The sequence below is a fragment of the Garra rufa genome, chromosome 20 (genome assembly GCF_049309525.1).
Source record: "Garra rufa chromosome 20, GarRuf1.0, whole genome shotgun sequence".
Lineage (NCBI taxonomy): Eukaryota > Metazoa > Chordata > Actinopteri > Cypriniformes > Cyprinidae > Garra > Garra rufa.
The window spans coordinates 10,559,962-10,586,694 of record NC_133380.1 but is presented as its reverse complement, the minus strand read 5'-3'; the positions used below and the strand labels follow the sequence as shown (position 1 = coordinate 10,586,694).

Below are 26,733 nucleotides of genomic sequence, written 5' to 3'. Positions count from 1 at the left end.
AGTGCAAGATATGATATATCCTACTGCCAATAGGTGGCGCTATGATAATATCTGAATATTTGCCTTTAGATGTCTTCAGGCCAGGACTTTTACCAAACATGTGAAGTTTGAGGCAGATCGGACATTTTATGTCTGAGTTATAACAACTTCTATGTCCATGGCGAAACATCAAACTTTGTCAGGCCACCAAGGACACGCCCTTTGACGAAAACTCAAGATCTTCGCAATTTAACATCTCTAAGGCCTCTAGATCAGACTGTCCAAATATAATGTTGATATCATTAAATCTCTAGGAGGAGTTTGGTACAAGTCATTTCCTGATGCCAACAGGTGGCGCTGTGATTATAATAGAATATTTGCCTTCAGATTGGTTCAGGCCAGGACTCTTATCAAACATGTGAAGTTTGAGGCAAATCGGACATTTTATGGCTGAGTTATAACAAGTTTTATATCCATGGCGAGACCTCGAAATTTGTCAGGCCGCCACGGACACGCCCTTTACCGAAAACTCAAGATCTTCACAATTTAACATCGCTAAGGCCTTTATATTGGACTGACCGATTTTGGTGTTGATCTGTATAAATCTCTAGGAGGAGTTGGTTGCAGAGTACAGCATGACACTTCCTGTTGCCTGCAGGTGGCGCTATGACTATAACTGAATATGGGCATGTAGATGTCTTCAGGTCAGGAGTGTTATCACACATGTGAAGTTTGGGACAGATCGGACATTTTATGCCTAAGTTATAGCAACTTCCTTTTTCATGGCGAAACATCGAAATTTGCGAGGCCGCCACGAACACGCCCTCCGATGAAAACTCTAGATCTTCACAATTTAACGTCACAAAGGGCTTTAGATTAGACTCACCAAATTTGGTGTTGATCGGAATAAATCTCTAGGAGGAGTTCGTTCAAGTATGACACCTGAAAATGGCAAAAATGACACAAATTTTGCTGAGAAAATTAATAATAACCGACTTCCTGTTGGGTTTCGGATTTTATCTCAAGAGGCTTTTTTGTAGGTATTGGTGTGTTACATGTGTGTACCGATTTTTGTGCATGTACGATAATCACAGCTGAATGCGCACACCGCGGGAAGTGTAAAGGTGGCGCTGTCGAGCCATTTTGCCACACCCACTTCTGAAACCCATATCAGATGTCCATTTTCGCCAGGTTTGATGTGTGTGCAAAGTTTCGTTAGTTTTCGGGTATGTCTAGGCCCTCAAAAATGCGATTCATTCCGGATAAGAAGAATAATAATAATTAAAGCTGCAAGCAGCGATGACCGGGCCCTCGCCATATGCGCAGTCACCATCCCGATAGCATCAGGAAAACGGTGCCCAGTTGGCACATGCATTCTGTCATGTATCTGGTCTGTCTTCTCATCATGAACTCTTGCACACACATTCTGGACTGCAATCCCCATAAGCCACTGCACCAATCACTGCACACAGCTGCTCCTCGTTTTCCACCGAACTGATTGCTGCAAACACCTGTTTCACATTTACCCACATGCATTTAAGCCACTCACACACACAGCCACCTTGCAAAGTCTTATCGTTCCATATGGTCGTAATTCTAAGCGTTTTTCTCTGTGTTGGATTATCTGTGTATGACTCTGGACTGTGTACCCCGTTGACGATTCCTGCTTCCTGCCATTGCGACCATTCCCTGTCTATCGAACTGTTTCCCGGATTACCTACGTTGTTCCTGTTTTCTGGTGATTATTCTGGCCTGTTGACGATTCAAATAAATGCTGCAAATGGATCCGCACGTCTCAGTCTGACTCCATGTGACACATTCATAGTAACCCTCTGCCACTTTGGATTTAAAGTTTACAGAATTGAAAGGGTTAATTAAAATCAACACACAGACACATACACACAATATTTAAAATTTTGACATCCAGTTTAATTTGTTAACATTAACTATATTAGTTAACATGAACAATAATTAAATAGCATTTATTAATGTTAATTAATATTAAGCTAAAAAAAAGTATTCATATATTATTAAAAGGTACATTAGTACATTTATTTATATTTGTTAAAAATATTTGTGGGTTCATGTATTAATAATACATTATAAGGGTATTCTTAAGGCATTATAATGAATGCATAATAAATTATAAAAAACCTTATAATATGTTGTATCATCTCATGAGCATTCATAAGAACAGTTTTAATGTATTAGAATTTTTTTTTTTTTATTATAGCTTTTATGAGTATGATTACCTCCTCATAGTTATAATGTATAAGTCTCATATTTTGCCATCTTACTGATGTCACTTTACTTAAAGCATACAAAGATCACTTATAAGTAATAATAATAATAATTCTCAAATAGCCATAAGATCAGGTATCAGATCAGATGAATGTATAATATGATCAGTTTAATTATTTTGATGGTACCCGTTAGACAGCTTTTTATAAGTAACTCTGCAACTGCATGTCAGCTAGCAGTAATTATTATTTGTTGTGGTAAATATATGCTAACACTGTATTTAGACAGTTCCCCAAAAGACAAACTGATTATAAGTAACTTTGCAAGAACATGAACCTTCTACTTAGCCTAACATTAAACTAAGTCTACACTGTAAGGAGTGTTAGTTGGTGAGAGTTAGTTGTTAATAGTCAATAGAATAGAATATAATGTAAAAAATAAATCTAATGTGATATAGTCCATTACAAATGAAGTAGGTTTAAAATGGTGTCTACTGTGTGTTATAAATAATCATAATCTTAAAAGTTATAACCTCTAATATTTAAGTATTATAATGTATGATAATTGTTGTTATGAATATTCATTGGATGATATAATATAAGTTTTTTTATAATGCATTATGCGTTCATTATAATGCCTTAGAAATACCCTTATAATAGGGGCTTCATAGAAAGTGTTACCAAATCAGTGAGAGACAAACAAAACATTTCATAATTTTTCATTAAAAAAATAACTAATTTTTTTATGCTTTTTAGTGTTTATTTTAAAAATAGGTAAAAGTATTGTGACAGTACAGTACATAACAACTCCAAATAAATCTATGCATTCGTTTCTTTGTTGCACATTGAGAATGAACAGAATAGGATTAGAGGTAAAAATATTCCTTATCATGCGAGGACCTCTGGTGTTCATCCCTTGTATTACAGTCTTCATTTCTCCCTCTCTCACTTCTGGATACTTTTAATGTTTTTGGGGCCTCTGAGCATGATACAATTTTGATACCAAGCGTATTTTCTAAGAATGATTTGTTCTTCATATATACAAAGTTTTGAAGAGTTGGTATTAGGCACTTTAAAGATATAGAAAAATTAATGCAACTTTTTTTACTGTGACTTTTAAAAAATCACCACATCAACACCGTTCAAGATATCCAAAATCCGCTCACAATTTAGCATTTTGAGTATATTCTTATCATGTTGACAAAGTTTGGTGTGAACTTCTTGTTTCTGCTTTGTTTAGTATGATTTTATTTACAGCCTGATTTTTCCAAAAATCCACATTCAAATAAAAATACCCAACTTCTTGTTTATTATAGCTAATAAGTGTTAATTAGAAAGTTGTCCGGCTTGATGAGACCAATATATGTACCGAGTTTGGTGACTGTAGGCAAAACTAAACCCCCAACTTTTGTCAAAAGGTGGCGCTATAGAGTGCCTCCTCCACGCCCATTTATGGGCTTTTATCAGTGTCTAAATATCATTAATACAGATGTGTGTGTTGAGTTTCATGAAATTCCAAGTATTTTAAGTGGCTCGAAAACGCAAAAAACTAAACTTAAAGTTTGACACGTTGCCATGGCAACATGATAAAAGTTATCGATAATGCCCTTCACAGATTCTCATCGGCCGTGTTTCGACATTATTGGGATGAAGTTTCAAGCAAATTGAGTAAAATTAAGAGGCTGATTTAAAAGCATTTAGAAAACGTTGCGCTTTCTGCTGCCAGTTGGTGGCGCTATAACTTTAACTCATAATAGTCACATCTCTGTGATTGGCATCAGACGGTGAACAAACTGCTGAAGTTTGGTCAAAATCAGACAAAGTGTGTTAAAGTTATTGGATACTTCCTGTTTCTCATTTCTCGCCATAACTTTGTCGCCCCGCCACGGCCAAACCGTTCGAAATATCAAAATTCCCCTGGCAATTTTGCGTCCCCAATGTCTTGAGATCATGCTGACCGAGTTTGGTGGCCATCGGTGGATACACCTAGGAGGAGTATATCAAATTCCATTGCATGCGCTTTTTAGACATCCCTGAATAGCTGACTTCCTGTTGGGCGAAGCACTGACTTTGAGCATGAAAGTTGTTCGGCCCGATGAGTTCTATATGTGTATGAATTTTGATAAATGTAGGTCAACCGGTGTGTGCTCCAGTGTCCCTCAAAAGTAAAAATTTTTAATGCTGTGCCACGCCCCCCCCAGGTGACCCCCCCATGTCAAAGTTTGTCCGGCCCTGATGGCCGCAGGTTCCAATGTGTGTGCAAAGTTTCAAGAGTTTTCGTGTATGTTAAGGGCCCCGAAATGACCCAAAACATTGATGAAATAATAATAATAATAATAATTAAAGCTGCAAGCAGCGATGACCGGGCCCTCGCCATATGCGCAGTCACCATCCCGATAGCATCAGGAAAACGGTGCCCAGTTGGCACATGCATTCTGTCATGTATCTGGTCTGTCTTCTCATCATGAACTCTTGCACACACATTCTGGACTGCAATCCCCATAAGCCACTGCACCAATCACTGCACACAGCTGCTCCTCGTTTTCCACCGAACTGATTGCTGCAAACACCTGTTTCACATTTACCCACATGCATTTAAGCCACTCACACACACAGCCACCTTGCAAAGTCTTATCGTTCCATATGGTCGTAATTCTAAGCGTTTTTCTCTGTGTTGGATTATCTGTGTATGACTCTGGACTGTGTACCCCGTTGACGATTCCTGCTTCCTGCCATTGCGACCATTCCCTGTCTATCGAACTGTTTCCCGGATTACCTACGTTGTTCCTGTTTTCTGGTGATTATTCTGGCCTGTTGACGATTCAAATAAATGCTGCAAATGGATCCGCACGTCTCAGTCTGACTCCATGTGACACATTCATAGTAACCCTCTGCCACTTTGGATTTAAAGTTTACAGAATTGAAAGGGTTAATTAAAATCAACACACAGACACATACACACAATATTTAAAATTTTGACATCCAGTTTAATTTGTTAACATTAACTATATTAGTTAACATGAACAATAATTAAATAGCATTTATTAATGTTAATTAATATTAAGCTAAAAAAAAGTATTCATATATTATTAAAAGGTACATTAGTACATTTATTTATATTTGTTAAAAATATTTGTGGGTTCATGTATTAATAATACATTATAAGGGTATTCTTAAGGCATTATAATGAATGCATAATAAATTATAAAAAACCTTATAATATGTTGTATCATCTCATGAGCATTCATAAGAACAGTTTTAATGTATTAGAATTTTTTTTATTTTATTATAGCTTTTATGAGTATGATTACCTCCTCATAGTTATAATGTATAAGTCTCATATTTTGCCATCTTACTGATGTCACTTTACTTAAAGCATACAAAGATCACTTATAAGTAATAATAATAATAATTCTCAAATAGCCATAAGATCAGGTATCAGATCAGATGAATGTATAATATGATCAGTTTAATTATTTTGATGGTACCCGTTAGACAGCTTTTTATAAGTAACTCTGCAACTGCATGTCAGCTAGCAGTAATTATTATTTGTTGTGGTAAATATATGCTAACACTGTATTTAGACAGTTCCCCAAAAGACAAACTGATTATAAGTAACTTTGCAAGAACATGAACCTTCTACTTAGCCTAACATTAAACTAAGTCTACACTGTAAGGAGTGTTAGTTGGTGAGAGTTAGTTGTTAATAGTCAATAGAATAGAATATAATGTAAAAAATAAATCTAATGTGATATAGTCCATTACAAATGAAGTAGGTTTAAAATGGTGTCTACTGTGTGTTATAAATAATCATAATCTTAAAAGTTATAACCTCTAATATTTAAGTATTATAATGTATGATAATTGTTGTTATGAATATTCATTGGATGATATAATATACGTTTTTTTATAATGCATTATGCGTTCATTATAATGCCTTAGAAATACCCTTATAATAGGGGCTTCATAGAAAGTGTTACCAAATCAGTGAGAGACAAACAAAACATTTCATAATTTTTCATTAAAAAAATAACTAATTTTTTTATGCTTTTTAGTGTTTATTTTAAAAATAGGTAAAAGTATTGTGACAGTACAGTACATAACAACTCCAAATAAATCTATGCATTCGTTTCTTTGTTGCACATTGAGAATGAACAGAATAGGATTAGAGGTAAAAATATTCCTTATCATGCGAGGACCTCTGGTGTTCATCCCTTGTATTACAGTCTTCATTTCTCCCTCTCTCACTTCTGGATACTTTTAATGTTTTTGGGGCCTCTGAGCATGATACAATTTTGATACCAAGCGTATTTTCTAAGAATGATTTGTTCTTCATATATACAAAGTTTTGAAGAGTTGGTATTAGGCACTTTAAAGATATAGAAAAATTAATGCAACTTTTTTTACTGTGACTTTTAAAAAATCACCACATCAACACCGTTCAAGATATCCAAAATCCGCTCACAATTTAGCATTTTGAGTATATTCTTATCATGTTGACAAAGTTTGGTGTGAACTTCTTGTTTCTGCTTTGTTTAGTATGATTTTATTTACAGCCTGATTTTTCCAAAAATCCACATTCAAATAAAAATACCCAACTTCTTGTTTATTATAGCTAATAAGTGTTAATTAGAAAGTTGTCCGGCTTGATGAGACCAATATATGTACCGAGTTTGGTGACTGTAGGCAAAACTAAACCCCCAACTTTTGTCAAAAGGTGGCGCTATAGAGTGCCTCCTCCACGCCCATTTATGGGCTTTTATCAGTGTCTAAATATCATTAATACAGATGTGTGTGTTGAGTTTCATGAAATTCCAAGTATTTTAAGTGGCTCGAAAACGCAAAAAACTAAACTTAAAGTTTGACACGTTGCCATGGCAACATGATAAAAGTTATCGATAATGCCCTTCACAGATTCTCATCGGCCGTGTTTCGACATTATTGGGATGAAGTTTCAAGCAAATTGAGTAAAATTAAGAGGCTGATTTAAAAGCATTTAGAAAACGTTGCGCTTTCTGCTGCCAGTTGGTGGCGCTATAACTTTAACTCATAATAGTCACATCTCTGTGATTGGCATCAGACGGTGAACAAACTGCTGAAGTTTGGTCAAAATCAGACAAAGTGTGTTAAAGTTATTGGATACTTCCTGTTTCTCATTTCTCGCCATAACTTTGTCGCCCCGCCACGGCCAAACCGTTCGAAATATCAAAATTCCCCTGGCAATTTTGCGTCCCCAATGTCTTGAGATCATGCTGACCGAGTTTGGTGGCCATCGGTGGATACACCTAGGAGGAGTATATCAAATTCCATTGCATGCGCTTTTTAGACATCCCTGAATAGCTGACTTCCTGTTGGGCGAAGCACTGACTTTGAGCATGAAAGTTGTTCGGCCCGATGAGTTCTATATGTGTATGAATTTTGATAAATGTAGGTCAACCGGTGTGTGCTCCAGTGTCCCTCAAAAGTAAAAATTTTTAATGCTGTGCCACGCCCCCCCCAGGTGACCCCCCCATGTCAAAGTTTGTCCGGCCCTGATGGCCGCAGGTTCCAATGTGTGTGCAAAGTTTCAAGAGTTTTCGTGTATGTTAAGGGCCCCGAAATGACCCAAAACATTGATGAAATAATAATAATAATAATAATAATAATAATAATTAAAGCTGCAAGCAGCGTTGACCGGGCCCTCGCCGTCTGGCAGTCGCCATCCCAATAGCATCAGGAAAACGGTGCCCAGTTGGCACATGCATTCACAATAACCCTTTGGACTAACCCTAACTGTCTCTCCTCCTGTCTGACTCTTTCTCTTACCACCCATCCCACCTCCTTACACTCAGCCACTTACCACACAAACACACACATAGAGTGCAGAGCAGAGTGAGATCAGATTTGTTTTTTAATTTTCTTTCATTCGTGGAGTTTTATATAATTATTAAATGAACTGTGTTTAATCAGAATGAATAGTTATTTGTATGAAAAAAGTTTCAAAGAGTTAGGATGCTGCACTTTAAATATATAATAAATCATTGAAAATTGAAAATGGGAAATGAAATTCTAGGCACGCTATCTGCCTCAAAAACACAGGAAACAAATATTTGAATGTATTTTTTATTTTTATTTATTTGCCATGGCAACAGCATTTGATGCATCAGGGGCGCCTTTACAGACTCGGCCGTGTTTTTACATTATTCTGATGAAGTTTGAATAAAATCGAGTACAAATATATTGTCCGTTGTTCGTTCGTGTTTGTTAGTTCATTAAACAATGTTAACAAAAGAGACCCTATTTTAAATAGTTACCATGTTTTATGATCTACACCCATTTTTCATATTATTTTAATGATCTATAAGCATCTGTGAAATAATTATAAACAAATATATTAAAAATAAATACATATTTACTTAGTTGATGTATTTGTTTCTCATTCTAATTAAGTGAACTGAGCAGTATAGTGTCATACTTATAATATTTTTTATTCTATCAGTGAGATTGTATATATGTATATAAATCATATAATTTTTCCTTAAAAGATTAAAAAAAGATTTTAATGCTCTTTAAGCACCTATACAAAATAATTATGTAAAAGTACACTGACAGTACAGTCTATATCAACTGATTCTATGGATTATTTTCATTCTTATACACTGAGAATGAGCTAAATAGCATTAGAGGTCAAACGATTCCTTATCTTATGAGGACCTCTAGTGTTCATCCCTGGTATTAGAGCTTTAATCTGACAAATTTATGTGACACTTTTAATGTTTTTGGGGCCTCTGAGCATGATAACATTTTGAAACTACACGTATTTCCTAAGAATTTCTTGTTCTTTATATGTAAAAAGTTTTGATGAGTTAGAATAATGCAATTTAAAGATATATGAAAATAACTCTTCATCTTTTTTATTGTTACTTTCATAAATCACCACATCAACACCGTTCAAGATGTCCCAAAGCCGTTCACAATTTAACATCTTCAGTATCTTGGCATCATGTTGACAAAGTTTGGTGTGAACTGTCTGATTCTGCTATGAGTGATATGAATTTATTCACAGCTATATTTAAAAACACAGGAAACAAATGTTAAAGTTTGACATGTTGCCATGGCAACAGCATTTGATGTATCAAGGACCCCTTCACAGATTCTCATCGGCCGTGTTTTGATATTATTCTGATGAAGTTTGAAGCAAATTGAGTAAAATTAAGAGGTTGATTTAAAAGCGTTTTGCAAGCAACACACTTCCTGCTGCCAGTTGGTGGCGCTATAACTTTGACTCATAATAGTCACATCTCTGTGATCGGTATCATACGACGAACAAACTGCTTAAGTTTGGTCAAAATCAGATAAAGTGTGTCAAAATTATTAGACATTTCCTGTTTCTCATTTCTCGCCATAATTTGTCGCCCTGCCACGGCCAAACCGTTCGAGATAGCAAAAATCCCCTGGCAATTTTGCATTCCCAATATCTTGAGATCATGTTGACCGAGTTTGGTGGCCATCGGTGGAAAGGTCTAGGAGGAGTATTTCAAATTCCACAGCTTGATTTTTCCAAAAATCCATATTTAAATAAAAATAGCTGACTTCCTGTTGGTCGTAGCTAATGGGTGTAAATTAGAAAGTTGTCCGGCTTGATGAGTCCAATATATGTACCGAGTTTGGTGACTGTAGGACAAAGTAACCCCCCAACTTTTGTCAAAAGGTGGCGCTATGGAGCGCCTGCTCCACGCCCATTTATGGGCTTTTATCAGTGTTTAACTGTCATTAATACAGATGTGTGTGTTGAGTTTCATGAAATTCTAAGCATTTTAAGTGGCTCAAAAACACAAAAAACTAAAGTTAAAGTTTGACACGTTGCCATGGCAACATGATAAAAGTTATGGATAACGCCCTTCACAGATTCTTATCGGTCGTGTTTTGACATTATTGTGATGAAGTTTGAAGCAAATTGAGTAAAATTAAGAGGCTGAGTTTAAAGCGTTTCAAAAACGTCACGCTTTCTGCTGCCAGTTGGTGGCGCTATAACTTTGACTCATAATAGTCACATCTCTGTGATCGGCATCAGACGGTGAACAAACTGCTGAAGTTTGGTCAAAATCAGACAAAGTATGTCAAAGTTATTAGGCACTTCCTGTTTCTCATTTCTCGCCATAAATTTGTCGCCCCGTCACGGTCAAACCGTTCGAGATATCAAAAATTCCCTGGCAATTTTGCGTCCCCAATGTCTTGAGATCATGCTGACTGAGTTTGGTGGCCATCGGTGGAAAGGCCTAGTAGGAGTATTTCAAATTCCATTGCATGCACTTTTTAGACATCCCTGAATAGCCGACTTCCTGTTTGGCGAAGCATGGACTATGAGTGTGAAATTTGTTCGGCCCGATGAGGTCTATATGTGTATGAATTTTGATGACTGTAGGTCAAACGTTGTGCGCTCCAGAGCCCTTCAAAAGTCGCAATTTTTAACGCTGTGCCATGCCCCCCCCAGGTGACCCCCCCATGTCAAAGTCTGTCCGGCCCTGATGGCCGCAGGTTCCAATGTGTGTGCAAAGTTTCAAGAGTTTTCGTGTATGTTAAGGCCCCCGAAATCCCCCAAAACATTGAAAAAAAAATAATAATTAAAGCTGCAAGCAGCGATGACCGGGCCCTCGCCATCTGCGCAGTCACCATACCGATAGCATCAGGAAAACGGTGCCCAGTTGGCACATGCATTCACAGTAACCCTTCTTCCAGGGTCGATTTAAAGTTTACCGAATTGAAAGGGTTAATTAAAATCAACACACAGACACATACACATACACACAATATTTAAAATGTTGCCATCCAGTTTAATTTGTTAACATTAACTATATTAGTTAACATGAACAATAATTAAATGGCATTTATTAATGTTAATTAATATTAAGCTAAAGAAAGTATTCATATATTATTAAAAGGTACATTAGTACATTTATTTATATTTGTTAAAAATATTTGTGGGTTCATGTATTTATATTACATTATAAGGGTATTCTTAAGGCATTATAAGGAATGCATAATACATTATAAAAAACCTTATAATATGTTGTATAATCTCATGAGCATTCATAAGAACAGTTTTAATGTATTAGAATTTTTACTTTTTTTATTATAGCTTTTATGAGTATGATTACCTCCTCATAGTTATAATGTATAAGTCTCATATTTTGCCATCTTACTGATGTCACTTTACTTAAAGCATACAAAGATCACTTATAAGTAATAATAATAATAATTCTCAAATAGCCATAAGATCAGGTATCAGATCAGATGAATGTATAATATGATCAGTTTAATTATTTTGATGGTACCCGTTAGACAGCTTTTTATAAGTAACTCTGCAACTGCATGTCAACTAGCAGTAACTATTATTAGTAGTGTGCTGAATATATGCTAACACTGTATTTTGACAGTTCCCCAAAAGACAAACTGATTATAAGTAACTTTGCAAGAACATGAACCTTCTACTTAGCCTAACATTAATCTAAGTCTACACTGTAAGGAGTGTTAGTTGGTGAGATTTAGTTGCTTATAGTCAATAGAATAGAATATAATGTAAAAAATAAATCTAATATGATATAGTCCATTACAAATGAAGTAGATTTAATATGGTGTCTATTGTGTGTTATAAATCATAATCTTAAAAGTTATAACCTCTAATATTTAAGTATTATAATGTATGATATTTGTTGTTATGAATATTCATTGGATGATATAATATATTATATTATACGTTTTTTTTATAATGCATTATGCGTTCATTATAATGCCTTAGAAATACCCTTATAACAGGGGCTTCATAGAAAGTGTTACCAAATCAGTGAGAGACAAACAAAACATTTCATAATTTTTCATAAAAAAAATAAAATAATGCTTTTTAGTGTTTATTTTAAAATTATTTAAAAGTATTCTGAAAGTACAGTACATAACAACTGCAAATGAATCTATGCATTTGTTTCTTTGTTGTACATTATGAATGAGCAGAATAGCTTTAGAGGTAAAAATATTCCTTATCATACGAGGACCTCTGGTGTTCATGCCTTGTATTACAGTTTTCATTTCTCTCTTTCACTTCTGGATACTTTTAATGTTTTTGGGGCCTCTGAGCATGATAAAATTTTGATACCAAGCGTATTTTCTAAGAATGATTTGTTCTTCATATATACAAAGTTTTGAAGAGTTGGTATTAGGCACTTTAAAGATATATGAAAATTAATGCTACTTTTTTTACTGTGACTTTAAAAAATCACCACATCAACACCATTCAAGATATCCCAAATCCGCTCACAATTTAGCATTTTGAGTATATTCTTATCATGTTGACAAAGTTTGGTGTGAACTTCTTGTTTCTGCTTTGTTTAGTATGATTTTATTTACAGCCTGAATTTTCCAAAAATCCACATTCAAATAAAAATAGCCAACTTCCTGTTTATTATAGCTAATGAGTGTTAATTAGAAAGTTGTCCGGATTGATGAGAGCAATATACGTACCAAGTTTGGTGACTGTAGGCAAAACTAAACCCCCAACTTTTGTCAAAAGGTGGCGCTATAGAGTGCCTCCTCCACGCCCATTTATAGGCTTTTATCAGTGTCTAAATATCATTAATACAGATGTGTGTGTTGAGTTTCATGAAATTCCAAGTATTTTAAGTGGCTCGAAAACACAAAAAACTAAAGTTAAAGTTTGACACATTGCCATGGCAACATGATAAAAGTTATCGATAATGCCCTTCACAGATTCTCATCAGCCGTGTTTCGACATTATTGGGATGAAGTTTAAAGCAAATTGAGTAAAATTAAGAGGCTGATTTAAAAGCATTTAGAAAACGTTGCGCTTTCTGCTGCCAGTTGGTGGCGCTATAACTTTGACTCATAATAGTCACATCTCTGTGACTGGCATCATACGTTGAACAAACTGCTGAAGTTTGGTCAAAATCAGACAAAGTGTGTTAAAGTTATTAGACACTTCCTGTTTCTCATTTCTCGCCATAATTTTGTCGCCCCGCCACGGCCAAACCGTTTGAAATATCAAAATTCCCCTGGCAATTTTGTTTCCCCAATGTCTTGAGATCATGCTGACCGAGTTTGGAGGCCATCGGTGGAAAGGCCTTGAAGGAGTATTTCAAATTCCATTGCATGCGCTTTTTAGACATCCCTGAATAGCTGACTTCCTGTTGGGCGAAGGACGGACTTTGAGCATTAGAGTTGTTCGGCTCGATGAGGTCTATATGTGTATGAATTTTGATAAATATAGGTCAACCGGTGTGTGCTCCAGAGTCCCTCAAAAGTTGAAATTTTTAACGCTGTGCCACGCCCCCCCCAGGTGACCCCCCCATGTCAAAGTTTGTCCGGCCCTGATGGCCGCAGGTTCCAATGCGTGTGCAAAGTTTCAAGAGTTTTCGTGTATGTTAAGGACCCCGAAATCCCCCAAAACATTGATGAAATAATAATAATAATAATAATAATAATCCTTAGAAAAACAATAGGGCCTTCGCCCATTCTGGGCTCGGGCCCTAATAATCCTTAGAAAAACAATAGGGCCTTCGCCCATTCTGGGCTCGGGCCCTAATAATAATAATCCTTAGAAAAACAATAGGGCCTTCGCCCATTCTGGGCTCGGGCCCTAATTAAAGCTGCAAGCAGCGATGACCGGGCCCTCGCCGTCTGTGCAGTCGCCATCCCGATAGCATCAGGAAAACGGTGCCCAGTTGGCACATGCATTCACAGTAACCCTTTGGACTAACCCTTACTGTCTCTCCTCCTCTCTGACTCTTTCTCTTACAACCCATCCCCCCTCCTTACACTCAGCCACTTACCACACAAACACACACAGAGAAGAGTGAGATCAGATATGTTTTTTTTATTTTCTTTCATTCGTGGAGTTTTATGTAATTATGAAATGATCTGTGTTTGATCAGAATGGATAGTTATTTGTATGAAAAAAGTTTCAAAGAGTTAGGATGCTGCACTTTAAATATATAATAAATCATTGAAAATGTAAAAATGAAAATGAAATTCTAAGCATGATATCTGCCTCAAAAACACAGGAAACAAATATTTGAATCTATTTTTTATTTTTATTTATTTGCCATGGCAACAGCATTTGATGCATCAGGGACGCCTTTACAGACTCTCATCGTTTTTTTTTTTTTTTCATTATTCTGATGAAGTTTGAAGAAAATCGAGTACAAATATATTGTTCGATGTTTGTTCGTGTTTGTTAGTTCATTAACCATTGTTAACAAAAGAGACCCTATTTTAAATAGTTACCATGTTTTATGGTCTACATTCATTTTTAAATTTTATTTTAATAATCTATAAGAATCTGTGAAATAATTATAAACAAATACATTAAAAATAAATACATATTTACTTAGTTGATTTTTTTGGTCTTTTTGTATTTGTTTCTCATTCTAATTAAGTGAACTGAGCAGTATAGTGTCATACTTATAAGATTTTTTGTTCTATCAGTGAGAGTGTATATATGTATTTAAATCATATAACTTTTCCTTAAAAGATAAAAAAAAAAGATTTTAATGCTCTTTAAGCACCTATACAAAATAATTATGTATAAGTACACTGACAATACAGTACAAATCAACTGATTCTATGGATTATTGTCATTCTTATACACTGACAATGAGCTAAATAGCATTAGAGGTCAAACGATTCCTTATGTTATGAGGACCTCTAGTGTTCATCCCTGGTATTAGAGCTTTAATCTGACAAATTTATATAACACTTTTAATGTTTTTGGGGCCTCTGAGCATGATAACATTTTGAAACTACACGTATTTCCTAAGAATTTCTTGTTCTTTATATGTAAAAAGTTTTGATGAGTTAGAATAATGCAATTCAAAGATATATGAAAAAACTCTTCATCTTTTTTATTGTTACTTTCATAAATCACCACATCAACACCGTTCAAGATATCCCAAAGCCGTTCACAATATAGGGAACATTTTCCCAATATTCTGAGGATGACGATAAGAACAAGTAATTCATGATGATAACAAAATGTTATTATTGCTTGCTTTACGTCCACCACTTCTGCTTAAATGTCATCGTTACCTATCTGTCCAATTTGTGTGTGGATATTGCTTTGCAGGTGACACCTGTTATAAAACATCACTTTTAAGCGCTACATAACTAAGAATCAATTAGGAAAACGGTGCCCAGTTGGCACATGCATTCACATTAACCCTCAGCCAGTTTGGATTTAAAGTTTGAATTGAAAGGGTAAAATTTTAAAATCAACACACAGACACATACACACTAAATGTACAATTTTACCATCCAGTTTCATTTGTTAACATTAACTATATTAGTTAACATGAACAATAATTAAATAGCATTTATTAATGTTAATTAATATTAACCTAAAAAAGTACTCATATATTGTTTAAAGGTAAATTAGTATCTTTTAACATAGTGTATGTACTGTGAATTAACATGAACATGAACACAGTTCATGTGGGTGTACAGCAATACACAATAAAGTGCTCAATAAACCCTTCATTCTTTAAAAATCAAGTTGGGTATTGTAATGGGGCGATATATAAATATAACTCATCTTAAAATGGTACAATTTTCAGATGTTTTGAACAGATAACAGCAAAGTTTGTTTTGTTGTCAAAGTTTGTCTTGAAATTGTTAGTGTTTTTTTTATTCAATCTAAAATTTAAATTATGAAAATAAATGTCTATCAATGAAGATAAATCGCTCATGCTAAAAAGTTGTATTTTTCTTAATCTTTTGCTATGTGACTGAATAGGACAAGTTCATGGTATAGTTCAGTAAAAAATAAATAAACAACTGCAATATACAAAGAATGAAAGAGTTTGTGACCCTTTATATTTTCTTAAAGATCAGACTCTCAAAGTTCAGACATATTTATCTAGATTAAACTACAGCAATGTGTAATGTGCAATGAGCATCTTCCTCAAAGATGGTCTGAAGCAAAACAGCATGTTCCACTGGTCTCTCTCCCTTTCACCCCTCCCCCCTTCAGTCACTCTTAGTGTCAACACAGACAGTCAGCCCAGTGACAGCAGGTTACTGAGTTCTTATTTTAATTTTCTTTAATTCATAGAAGCGTGATTAGTTATGATATTACCAGCACTTGCTCATGATGATTAGATCTTTGTGTGAAAAAAGTTTTAAAGAGTTTGGATGCTGCACTTTAAAGATATAAAAAATTAGGGTTATGTTTTTTACTACATCTTTAAAAAATCACCACGTCAACACCGTTCAAGATATCCCAAATCCGCTCGCAATTTAACATCTTCAGAATCTTCTCTTCATGTTAAAAAAGTTTGGTGTGAAAAGCTTTTTTTTCTTAGAAGGAGTGTGAATTTGTTTACAGCCTGATTTTTCAAAAAATCCACATTCAAATCAAAATAGCCGGCTTCCTGTTGGTCTTAGCTAATGAGTTTAATTTAGAAAGTTGTCCAGATTGATGAGAACAATATATGTACAGAGTTTGGTGACTGTAGGAAAAATTAACCCCCCAACTTTTGTCAAAAGATGGCGCTATAGAGTGCCTGCTCCACGCCCATTTATGACCTTTTGCCAGTGTCTAACTATCATTAATATTGATGTGTGTGTTGAGTTTCATGAAATTCTAAGCATGTTATCTGCCTCGAAAAGACAGGAATCTAATTTTAAAGTTTGAGACGTTGCCATGGCAACAGCATTCGATTTATCATCGACCCCTTTACATATTCTTATCGGCCGTGTTTTGACATGATTTTGATGAAGTTTAAAGAAAATCAAGTAAAATTAAGAGGCTGATTTCAAAGCATTTTGAAAATGACACGCTTCCTGCTGCCAGTTGGTGGCGCTATAACTATGACTCATAATAGTCACATTTATGGAATCGGCATCATACAAGGAACAAATTGGTGAAGTTTCATCAGAATCAGGCAATGTGTACAACAGTTATTAGACACTTCCTGTTTCTCATTTCTCGCCATAACTTTGTCGCCTTGCCACGGCCAAACCGTTCGAGATATCAAAAATCCCCTCGCAATTTAGCGTCCCCAATGTCTTGAGATCATGCTGACCGAGTTTGGTGACAATCCTATGGAAACCCTGGGAGGAGTACGTTAAATTCCAGAGCATGCGCTTTTTAAACAGCCCTAAATATCTCACTTCCTGTTGCGTGGAGCCTATGACATAGAGTACAAAAGTTGTTCAGCTCGATGAGTTCTATATGTGTACCGAGTTTCATATCAATACGTGTAAGTATGTGTGCGCAGTACATCAAGTTTTCAAACTGTGTTCCAGGGGGCGCTGTAGAGGCCCTGAACCACGCCCGGGTCCCAGCCTCTGTGGCGTCCGGACGACGGCAGATTCCAACGTGTGTGCAAATTTTCAAGAGTTTTTGAGTATGTTAAGGCCCCCAAAAGTGCCCAAACGGTTGAAAAAAAAAAAAATAAATAAAAAAAAAAATAAGAACCCTTAGAAGAACAATAGGGCCTTCGCCCTTTTGGGCTCGGGCCCTAACTAGTGTAAAATAGACTTATAAAAGGAAATGAGGGTGAAATGTTAAAATTCCAATAACACACTATTGTCAAAATTCATGTAGTTGGCATTAACACAGACAAGAGTTTGAGATTTTGGGCTTGTTGTTGTTTCATTAAGTGTTTTTTCAGACTAGTGGAAAGAAAACACCCCAAAGACACCAAGTGTTTCTTTTATATAGCACTTTATCTATTTGTGTCAATGGAGTTCAATTACAATACATATTTTTAAAGGCCGTTTTGTCAAAATGAGTTTTTCTCCTACACTGAGCCATAAATCTCCACTTCAGTAACACTTACACACATAAAAAATGTAAACATTTACATTTCTAATCCTGTCTATATTCTGAAGGTTTTTACAGAGGGATATTTTAATATATAATTTGCTTGATTTTATACATTTTATTCCCCCAAAAAATGTTAAAAAATTTTTTTTTCAGAATTACGGAGTGACAAAATGCTCTGCAAAAACATTTGACTCTAATATGTAAAAAAAATTTAAACAAGAATTTTGAAACTCCATCCAGTGTTTAGATTTTTGTACTAGAAATGTATGCAAATTAGCACATATTTCATTATATAACACATAATTTGCATATTTAAACCTAACATTTTAGAAAAGTTGTAATACAAAAAATGTTTGCAATTATTAATAGAATCAATTAACTGGGCAGGTAAGGTGATAACTATTATTTATTTATTTTTTCATTAATAAATTATTAACAATTTTTGCATTTTTTTGGATCATCAGCCTTCAAAGCTTGTTAAATATTAGTCACAGAGATTTACTTTAAATTTCACCAAGCTGATTACTCACTAGAAACAGATTTTATCGTCTTATTTTGAAGTAAAAACATGGTTATATCTAAGTTGTGATTTGTTTACTTCGTTTTTTTAATTAGTCTTTCCATAAACAGCATTATATTGTTCATTCAGCCTGATTTGCAAAGGTGGAACACGCACAAACAAAAGACTTGGGATTTATCGCATGAATCACAGCCGAGCATAATCAATCATATCCAATCAAATTGCAATGACTGGTCACGTGACTTTATCCCATTCATTCTCAATTACTCCCCCACGAACTCACAGCATTGTTTAAGGGGTCTGTTCAAACTCAATGGGCTCAGGGAAAAAGAGAGAGACGTGGTGTTGCTATTAGACAATGTTTCTTTAGAAAATGTGATTTATACACATTTTAATGTTATATTTTGTGATATTGGCATCCAATATTTGGATGAGAAAATGTTGTTTTCACTGAAAATGTCATTGTTGTTGTTTTTATTGATCAGGGTGCTTCATCAAGTTACTCTGGATAAACGACAACCAACATAACTATCATGTCAAGTAGAAAATTAAAAAGGCAACTAGCAAACCAACTGAACCAATGAGCAAGACTTCCTGAAGGGAACCCCAAAATAGTTAGACCCACCATAGCTGCAAAAGTCTGGCTTGTCATTTGTTTCTAAAGTCTCACTTCATTAGCTACAAAGTACATTAGATAACACAGCTCTTCACTATCTAAAGAAGTGTTCTGGAGAGAAACAGTGGTATCTGTCTTCAGCCCTGCTGCGTGTTCTTTCTGCCTCAGCTGCGGAGAGACTAATGCGACAACACCGTAAGAACCAAGCACCTCAGAGCCAAGAGACGTCCAAACATGCTGCATCAGTGGAAACCAGAGGTCTTTGGGTGCCTAGGGAGCATCGCAAACAAAGCGTAAGGCCCGTGCCAGTCGGGCAGAAGGTTTGGAAAAGAGTTAAAAGTTAATTACAGTGGCCTAGTGGGTCATTGTGTTGGCACAGGTGTTAGATGTTATCACCAAACCCCAGCACTGCGGCTGCTGCTGCTGCTGACGTACCACTCATATCTCAATGGCCGATTATGTTTTTTCTCCTCCGCAATTGTTTACGTCGTTTTGTGTGAGTGCACTAAGAGAGCTGTTGTGGAAAACCTGCACTCTGTTGTTGAAGGGAAAAAAAAACTCTCACAGGGACAATTTTTCCATCATCATGTCTTATTTCGTTTATCCGGAAATTATATCAGCTCCTTACACAGCTGAAAGCCTGATTGCTTTCCTGACCCTCTCTACTTCAAAACAGGTGAACAGATGAAAAAAGTAATGGCAAAGCATGACCAAATGTTAAGTTTTTTAAATGTATGGGTGAATGAAAACAATAGAGAACTTATTACACTAGATAAGGTAAGATCAGATCAATTAAACTGAAACTCTGCAATTGACACTGCTCTCTGGAATATAGACCCTATGAATGCGGTCCATTCATAAAAATGGAATTTACTGTATAACGTGAAATGTCACGGAATTTGCTGGTTTTTGGATGAATAAATCAAAACTAGGTCAGTACATTTAAGCCGCAAAAATACTGCTGTGTTTTTTAGCCTCTGCCACGTCAATATGTGACCCTGGACCACAAAAACAGTCTTAAGTAGCATGGGTATATTTGTAGCAATATCCAGAGATACACTGTATGGGTCAACATTATCAATTTTTTTATTTATAATATTTATAATATTGGCATATGAACTAAAGATCATATTCCATGACGATATTTTGTAAATTTTCTACTGTAAATACATTAAAAGCTAATTTTTGATTAGTAATATGCATCGCCAAGAACTTTATTTAGACTGTTTAAAGGTGATTTTCTCAATATTTAAATTTTTTGCACCCTCAGATTGCTAATTTTCAAGAAGTTGTGTCTCGACCAAATATTGTCCTATCCTAACAAACCATAATCAATCAACACAGGGCTCTAGACTAACTAGTCGCACTTGTGCGCCTAACTTTTTTTCTTAGTTGCACCCAAATTTTCGAAATTAGGTCGCACTCTTGAGCCCTGCAATGGAACGCTTACTTGTTCAGCTTTCAGGTATGTTGTATAAATCTCAGTTTCATAAAATTTCCCTTTATGACTGGTCTTGTGGTCCAGGGGCACATGTATGAGTACATGAACAAATAAACAATCTCTAGAACTGCAGAGTCAATTCATGAGCATTTTACTATTTCTTGTGAATTTTTTTTATTTTTATGGTATCATATACAAACAGAAACTTTAAGGTCGTCACAGCAACCCGTCAAAATAAAAGTTCAGTTTAACTGGAAGAAACTGATAAAAAAAATATATTACTTAATGTAATGATAGTAGTGCTACTAATAATAATTTGTGTAAAAAATAAAATCAATTTGGTGCCGATAGTCTTTTGGGCAGCGCTCCGGGCATCCCATGTTCGAATCCCAACTATACCTTTTTTTTCCCCTGTGAATTCTGATCTATCCTATCAAAATAAAGGCAAAAAATGCCCAAAATAAATCTTTAAAAAATATATATAAATAAATATAAAATAAAAATAAATAATTAAAATAAAATCAATTAATTAGATATGCTTTTGATTATTACAATTTAATGAAAACATTCAAATGAAATCCAATACATTCATGTAAAATACAGATTTGGTAAAAAAATAACTGTTTTCTACAATATACTTGTATCTATTTGCATACAATATACAGTAAATGCAATGTATTCCTGAGTTGGCAAAGCTACATTTTCAGCATCATATCTCCAGGCTTCAGTGTCACATGATCCTTTAGTAATCATTCTAATATACTGATTTGCTGCTCAAGAAACATTTCTGCTTAATATTTTTGGAAACTATTCTTCAGATTTTTTTGCTGAATAAAAAGTTTTATTATATTTATATTTTTTTAACATTATAAATGTCTTAAATATCACTTTTGATCAGTTGAAAGCATCCATGCAAAATTTCCTATATATTATATTTTATAATATTATATTATTATATTATATTATTTTATAATACTATAATATTTTACTGACTTCAAACTTTTAAATGTCAGTGTGACTGGTTTCTTTCATAACTTTACACATTCTCCTTCTGCTTACATAATAGTTATTTGAACCAAATAGTAATATAACAAGTTTCACATCTGGTTCCTGATCAAGCTGACAAATCTATTTAAAGACTGCTGTCTGTACAATTTTTTAACCTATAAGAAACAGTTCAAATATTACACAAAAGTTTGTTCTTTGTGCAAAGCTATCGCATTGCTTTAAAATCAATTAATCTTTTTTGGATTACCATCCAATTATGTGAGTATGTTTTCAAAGGAAGCAGAAAAAATGTGTGACCCTGGACCACAAAACCAGTCATAAGGGTAAATTTTTTATTGATATTGAGATTTACATCATACATCATCTGATCAATAAGCTTTCCATTGATCTATGGTTTGTTAGGATAGAACAATATTTGGCCGAAATACAACAAAATCTGCAATCTAAGGGTGCAAAAAAATAAAAAAATACTGAGAAAATCACCTTTAAAGTTGTCCAAATTAAGTTCTTCGCAATGTATATTACTAATCAAAATCAAAATCTTTACTTAACATCCTAGAGGTTTTTGGCATAAAAGAAAAATCTATAATTTTGACCTATATAATGTATTGTTATAGATATTGCTACAAAAATACCCTGTGCTACTAAAAGGGATAGTTCACCCAAAAATGAAAAATTGATGTTTATCTGCTTACCCCCAGGGCAAAAACCGATCGTTTCGTGTCTTAGGACATCAACGTATCGTCACGAGTCACAGGGTGTAATTTGGATTTGTCTGTGCATGTTTTTGTTTATTTTTAAAGGTTTGGTGCCCATCTACATCCATTATATGACTGTCAGACTGCACCGGTTTTCGTAAAAAATCTTTGTTTGTGTTTTTCTGAGGAAACAAAGTCACCTAAATCTTGGATGCCCTGGGGGTAAGCAGATAAACATCAAATTTTCATTTTTGGGTGAACTATCCCTTTAAGACTGGTTTTGTGGTCCAGGGTCACATATGGGCTTAAACAACAATGGAACGAATAAAATATGGCAAGGTTTTCAGTTTTGGATAAAGCATTCTTTTAACAGAGATGTACAGTGCCTTGCAAAAGTATTCATACCCCTTCATTTTTTTCCACATTTTGTTTTGTTGCAGCATTATGTTAAACTGCTAAATTACTTTTTTTCACATCAATCTACATCTCATACACCATAATGACAAAGCACAAAACAGGTTTGTAACAACTTTGCAAATTTATTAGAAATAAAAAACTGAAAAGATCCCGTTGCATAAGTATTCATACCCTTTTCTGGGACACTCGAAATCTAGCTCAGGAGCATTCATATTGCTTCTAGATGTTACTACACTTGGAGTGGAGTTAAACTGTGGCAAATTCATTTGAATGTGTATGAGTTGGAAAGGCACACACCTCTCAGAAAAGATCTAACAGCTGAAAATTCATATCAGAGCAAAAACCAAGTCCTGAGGTCAAGATAACTGCCTGTAGAGCTCAGTGACAGACTTGCGTTAAGGCAATGATCTAGGGAAGAGTTCAGAAAAAAATCTGCTGCATTGAAGGTTCACAGAAGCATGTAGCCTCCATTATCCATAATGGAAGATGATTGGAACAACTAGGACTCTAGAAAATGTCTGCCAGCCCCCATCCAAGCTGACAGAGTTTGAGAGGTGAAAAGGTGAGGCAAAGAATGGCAGATAATTGCCAAATGCAGATGTGCAAAGCTTGTCACATCATACCCAAAAAGACTTGAGGCTGTAAAGGTGCTTCAACTATGTACTGAGTTAAGGGTATGAATACGTATGCAATGTACTTATTTCAGTGTTTTATTTTTTAATAAATTTGTAAAATTTGCAAATCTGGTTTTTGCTTTGTCATTATTATGGTGTATGGAGTGTAAATTGATGTGGGGGAAAACTAATTTAAAGCAGTTTAACATAATACTGCAATAAAACGTGAAAGGCACTGTAAATTCTATGATTTGCTGTTTTCTTATACAAGGGCTTGACTTGTGGCCCTGACTGAGGTAAGGCAGGTCTGAGGGAAATATAGGGCAAATGAAAAAGGAAAACACTCAACAAGGGAACAGTGGTGACTACAGCACCATCTAGTGTCAACTCTTAAAGTACTACGGTAATTGCTCATTAATCAACATCAACATTAATCTGATAAATCATGCGTGTTTGCTTAATCATGCAAGTCTTGAGACATTGCGGTTAAAGATCCTGGTAATCAAAGCTGTTTTAGCGTGTTTGTGCCTCTATAAGATCCATCAACTTGCAAAGTCTGTTTAAACAACGCTGCCTTGCTTCAGGCTCAACATCAATGTAGCTTGTGGGGTTTTTTAAGGCCACAAGCCCCTACAGTCTTTCCCTCTCTCACACAGAGAAAGCAACCAGAAAAAAACTGCCTCCTTTGTGAATTCCTATCACCAATCTGAGCCTTCTCCTCATGTTTCGGTGGCTAAACACTGGAGCTATTCCTGAAAGCTTTAGTCACATGATGGCTCTTGGAGAACACTGTGAAAAGGCTTCCACCCCTTTTCACTTCCAAATGTGTCCCAGTTTCATGCTCTGCTTGACTTTGCCAGGGCACTAGACAGATGGCATTGACCATTTCTACATTCTGCTCAGAGGACAGGTTGTCCAAAGCCTCTTTCAGGCTTTGAAAAAACAGTTTTGATCAAACTGTACAGTAGGACTTTGCAAAGTGCACTTCTACTTCTTTTTCGGGTTAGATATACAGTACAGAGCATACTAGTACTTGCCTAAAAGACACAAATTCATTCTGCTGAATGATCATGTACTATCATATCTGCATGGTCCTTTAAAGAGTATCACTGTAAACATCCAAATTATTCATGGTATTTCCATGTAAAACACAAAACATGGTGATACTATAATACTTTTTATTAGCAATGTACCATGCTATTATTAATGAAATGATTAAAACAGTTTTTTGGTAACTGAAATAAAGCTAAAATAATATATAAAAAGTAAATGAGAAGGTAGATAAAAAATAGAAGTGTTGTCTCGGCAGCTAACTTTTAAGCTTAATATTTAAGTTGAAGTACTAAAAAGACTAAATATAATATTTTTAATATTAAATATATTAAAAAGCCTATCTAATAAAATGACAGAAGCACATAAAATTATTAAACTACAAATAAAATTGAAAACATTGAAAACTCAAATTCAAAATTAATTAATGCTAAAATAGAATATAAACAATACTGAAACAAAGTTTATATATGAAATATATGAAATATTAAATAAATTTAAAAAACCTATCTAATAAAAATGACAAAAGCACATAAAACATTGTTATACTACAAATAAAACTGAAAATGTAAAATCAAAACTAATAAATACTATTATAGAATATAAATAATACTGAAATAGGTTAAATATAAAATATTAAATAAACATTAAATATTAAGTATTTAAAAAAAAAACACATTTAAAACTAATTAAATTATTAACTTCTATAATGGAATAATACTAATATAACACTAAAATAATACTGGAAATTATCATATATTAAAATCATTCTTACATTATAGCTGATCAAACTAAATACATTTTAAAATTATATTTTCTATTTTAAAATTCTATCTAGTAAAACATTAAATACTAAAATGAGCATTATAATGTACAGTAGTGTTATTTTTGCTTAAAATAAGATGTCAAAAAATTTTATATCATACAAATTTTATAACAAACAAATCAAGCTCACTAAAGACAAGTAAACAATCAGCGATTAAATAAGAATTAGAAACTAATTACAAGCAACAGGACAAAAAACTACAGTAGAACAAATAAATAAGAAATGCTACATACAGTACATTGTATAAAGTAATCAAATGTATAAATTGTGTAAATTATATATATATATATATATATATATATATATATAGTGTTGTCACGATACTGGAATTTCTAACTTCGATACGATACCTTGAAAAATATCGATATTCGATACTATTTTCGATACCACAGAGAAAAAAAAACTGCCACAATAGTAATTAAAAATGTCTTTTTTAATTTAAAGATAAATATAGTCTAGAACATGACAATGAGGTATATGCATATGTACACTGCTACAGCCCTGTTCAGCTTCTTAACTTCATTTGAGTTTGAGCTTCAAACTTTATTTGCTGTTCAAATACAACTGGTAGTGTAGGTCGTAAACCTTTTCTTTTTCTTTTTAGACCACACAATTAACTAAACTATCTAACTAATCTTAGAACTTAAGTTAATGGTAAAAGTTATTTGTTAGTTAACATGAATAAACAATGAAAAATACTTTCAAAACACGTATTAATCTTAGTTAAAAATTAATTTAATCTATAATTTACTAATACATTAACCAATTAAAATCCAAAGTTATATCTGTTAATATTTTTTATTGGACCGTGCTAACATGATCCGTTGTATTTTTATTACCTACCGTTATCAAAGATTCAAATATTCTGTAACAAATGCATTGCTCATCATTCATAAATGCTGGTTATACATTAACATTATTTGACGAACAGTTTTAATGCCGGATTCATAATCAACGATCCATGCAAGCAAACATGCGTGCATCACACACAAAAACAATGCTCAGTTGCTCACTGGATAGACATCAAGACAAATCACACAATTTAAGTAATTTTTTTTTTTTTTTTTTTAAATAAAGTTAAATAAGCGCAGTTAATTTACATTTGACCGCAGTTAAAGTATTTACTCGTCTAAGATTCCTCAATCTGTTTATATTAACGAACTACGGTAAAAAAAAAAAAAAAAAAAAAAAACGGGACAAGACTCATATCAGCAACAATAATAGGCAATCTTATTTAATGATTCAGATGATAATGTTAAAATGAGCACAGTTCTTCTTTATTTAGATACGGGTGTCTGTCTTTCAGGTCCTTTGCGAAATTAGTGGTAGTGGTAGCGCCTTTTGTTAGCACTGCTCTGTAGCAACTCTTACATATTGGCTTGCTTGTGTACTTCGGCTTTCCACATTCATTTGTTTCATATCCGAAATATTTCCAGATAGCACTCCTGCTGTGCTCTTTATCAAACAAAGCCGGTCGCGGAGTGCCGCGCTCTCCTTTCTATTCGCTTCA

The 26,733-nt window shown here is 34.4% G+C and overlaps 1 protein-coding gene across 1 annotated transcript in view; it reads right to left on the bottom strand.

The window, feature by feature from the left end:
• xxylt1 (xyloside xylosyltransferase 1) overlaps positions 1 to 26,733 on the bottom strand; it is a 75,866-nt gene that overhangs the window by 26,081 nt on the left and 23,052 nt on the right. The window lies entirely within an intron of this gene.